The sequence below is a fragment of the Salvelinus sp. IW2-2015 genome, linkage group LG33 (assembly GCF_002910315.2).
Source record: "Salvelinus sp. IW2-2015 linkage group LG33, ASM291031v2, whole genome shotgun sequence".
Classification (NCBI taxonomy): domain Eukaryota; kingdom Metazoa; phylum Chordata; class Actinopteri; order Salmoniformes; family Salmonidae; genus Salvelinus; species Salvelinus sp. IW2-2015.
The window spans coordinates 12,892,579-12,896,646 of NC_036872.1; positions in this window are offsets into that span (position 1 = coordinate 12,892,579).

Here is a 4,068-nt window from a genome sequence, read left to right on the forward strand (position 1 = left end):
GGGGGGGGGTATTTATGGTTTATTTCTGGCCACAACAGCAGAAAAGGGGGAGCTGTTGATACAGCAAGTCTGTCGCTCACATTGTGTCCATAACGCTGCCTCTCAATAGGCAGATGTGTTGGCACACGCTCCCCTGCCCGTCTGCCTGGCTGCCAGTGCGTGGTGTGTGGGCACACAGAGAGGGAGCCAAGAGGATTCAGCAAACAGCCCCACTCAGCACAAATGGGTACACACTCTCACACCTCTCCCACGCATACACTCTAACCACACCCAGCAGTCTAGACATAACCGAACCTCTTCACCAGTCTCCCCAATAACATCACCAAACTCACAATGGGGAACCAAACCATTCACCAAAAACGAACCTAACATTGACGTCCTTTCACTATATCCTGTTGACGTCATACACTGAGTGTACCTTCCTAATACTGAGTTGCACCCCCTCCCCTTTTGCCCTCAGAACAGCCTCAATTTGTCGGGGCACGGACTCTAGAAAGTGTCGAAAGCCTTCCACAGGGATGCTGGCCCATGTTGACTCCAATGCTTACTACGGTTGTTGGCTGGATGTCCTTTGGGTGGTGGACCATTCTTGATACACATACCAAACTTGAGGGTGAAAAATCCAGCAGCGTTGCAGTTCTTGACAAAAACCGGTGCGCCTGGCACCTACTACCATACCCCATTCAAAGGCACTTAAATATTTTGTCTTGCCCATTCACCCTCTGAATGGCGCACAATTCATGTCTTAAGGCTTAAAAATCCTTCTTCAACCTGTCTCCTCCCCTTCGTCTATCAATCAATCATCAGCTGATGTCACAAAGTGCTGTACAGAAACCCAGACTAAAACCCCAAACAGCAAGCAATGCAGGTGTAGAAGCATGGTGGCTAGGAAAAACTCCCTAGAAAGGCCAGAACCTAGGAAGAAACCTGGAGAGGAACCAGGCTATGAAGGGTGGCCAGTCCTCTTCTGGCTGTGCCGGGTGGAGATAATAACAGAACATGGCCAAGATGTTCAAATGTTCATAGATGACCAGCAGGGTCAGATAATAATAATCACAATGGTTGTAGAGGGTGCAACAGGTCAGCACCTCAGGAGTAAATGTAATTTGGCTTTTCATAGCTGATCATTCAGAGTATCTCTACCGCACCTGCTGTCTCTAGAGAGTTGAAAACATCCGGTCTGGGACAAGGTAGCACGTCCGGTGAAGAGGTCCGGGTTCCAGGCAGAACAGTTGAAACTGGAGCAACAGCATGACCTGGGGGGGGATTAATTCCCACAGGACAAGACAGGAGAAGTACTCCAGATATAACAGTCTGATCCTAGCCCCCCGACACAAACTACCCCACCCACTTTGCCAAAGCACAGTCCCCACACCACAAGAGGGATATCTTCAACCACCAACTTACTATCCTGAAACAAGCCCGAGTATAGCCCACAAAGATCTCCCCCACGGCACAAACCCGAACGGGAAGATCACGTCAGTGACTCAACATACTCAAGTGGCGCACCCCTCCTAGGGATGGCATGGAAGAGCACCAGTAAGCCAGTGACTCAGCCCCTGTAATAGGGTTTGAGGCAGAGAATCCCAGTGGAGAGAGGGGAACCGGCCAGGCAGACAAGGGCAGTTCGTTGCTCCAGTGCCTTTCTGTTCACCTTCACACTCCTGGGCTAGACTACACTCAATAATAGGACGTACTGAAGAGATAAGTCTTCAATAAAGACTTAAAGGTCGAGGCCGAGTCTGCGTCTCTCACATGGATAGGCAGACCATTCCATAAAAATGTTTGCTTAGAAATTCTAGGGACAGTAAGGAGGCCTGCGTCTTGTAACTGTAGTGTACATGTAGGTATGTACGGCAGGACCAAATCGGAAAGATAGGTAGGAGCAAGCCCATGTAATGCTTTGTAGGTTAGCAGTAAAACCTTGAAATCAGCCCTAGCCTTAACAGGAAGCCAGTGTAGAGGCTAGCACTGAAGTAGTATGATACATTTTTTTGGTTCTAGTCAAGATTCTAGCAGCCGTGTTTAGCATTAACTGAAGTTTTATTTAGTGCTTTATCCGAGTAGCCAGAAAGTAGAGCATTGCAGTAGTCTAACCTAGAAATGTCAAAAGCATGGATACATTTTTTTTAATATTTTTTTTACACTGATTGAAGTGGATTTAACAGGTGACAATAAGGGATCATAGCTTTCACCTGAATTCACCAGGTCAGTCTGTCATGGAAAGTGCAGGTGTTAAAGTTTTGAATACTTCATTTACCAAACCTTGACCCTCCAGCTCTCTTATACCGCCCCACACCAAAAGAAACTACCTCTCCTATACCAAACACTATCGACCTCTGTTATACCCCACACCAAACACTATCGACCTCTGTTATACCCCACACCAAACACTATCAACCTGTTATACCCCACANCTATCGACCTCTGTTATACCCCACACCAAACACTATCAACCTGTTATACCCCACACCAAACACTATCGACCTCTGTTATACCCCACACCAAACACTATCAACCTGTTATACCCCACACCAAACACTATCAACCTGTTATACCCGGTACACCAAACACTATCGACCTCTGTTATACCCGGTACACCAAACACTATCGACCTCTGTTATACCCCACACCAAACACTATCGACCTCTGTTATACCCCACACCAAACACTATCGACCTCTGTTATACCCGTGTTTGGGTGTGGGTATAACAGAGGTGATTCGATAGTGTTTGGTGTACCGGGTATAACAGAGGTCATAGTGGGTTTGTGTACGGGTATAAACAGAGGTCGATAGTGTTTGGTGTGGGGTATAACAGAGGTCGTAGTGGTTTGGTGTGGGTATAACAGAGGTCGATAGTGTTTGGGTGTGGGGTATAACAGAGGTCGATAGTGTTTGGTGTGGGGTATAACAGAGGTCGATAGTGTTTTGGTGTGGGGTATACAAGAGGTCGATAGTGTTTGGTGTGGGGTATAACAGAGGTCGATAGTGTTTTGGTGTAGGGTATAACAGAGGTCGATAGTGTTTGGTGTGGTGTATACGAGGTCGATAGTTTTGGTGTGGGGTATAACAGAGGTCGATAGTGTTTGGTGTACCGGGTATAACAGAGGTCGATAGTGTTTGGTGTACCGGGTATCAGAGGTCGATAGTGTTTGGTGTGGGTATAACAGAGGTGATAGTGTTTGGTGTGGGGTATAACAGAGGTCGATAGTGTTGGTGTGGGGTATAACAGAGGTCGATAGTGTTTGGTGTGGGGTATAACAGGGGTCGATAGTGTTTGGTGTCGGGTATAACAGAGGCGATAGTGTTTGGGTGTGGGTATAACAGGTTGATAGTGTTTGGTGTGGGTATAACAGAGGTCGATAGTGTTTGGTGTGGGCTATACAGAGGTCGATAGTGTTTGGTGTGGGGTATAACAGAGGTCGATAGTGTTTGGTGTGGGGTATAACAGAGGTCGATAGTGTTTGGTGTGGGTATAACAGAGGTCGATAGTGTTTGGTGTGGGTATAACAGGTTGATAGTGTTTGGTGTGGGGTATAACAGGTTGATAGTGTTTGGTGTGGGGTATAACAGAGGTGATAGTGTTTGGTGGTGGGGTATAACAGAGGTCGATAGTGTTTTGGTGTGGGGTATAACAGAGGTCGATAGTGTTTGGTGTGGGGTATAACAGAGGTCGATAGTGTTTGGTGTGGGGTATAACAGAGGTCGATAGTGTTGGTGTGGGTATAACAGAGGTCGTAGTGTTTGGTGTGGGGTATAACAGGTGATAGTGTTTGGTGTGGGTATACAGAGGTCGATAGTGTTTGGTGTGGGGTATAACAGAGGTCGTTAGTGTTTGGTGTGGGGTATAACAGAGGTCGATAGTGTTTGGTGTACGGGTATAACAGAGGTCGATAGTGTTTGGTGTACGGGTATATAACAGAGGTCGATAGTGTTCGGTGTTCCGGGTATACAGAGAGGTCGATAGTGTTTGGTGTACCGGGTAATAACAGAGGTCGATAGTGTTTGGTGTGGGGTATAACAGAGGTCGATTAGTGTTCGGTGTTCGGGTATACAGAGGTCGATAG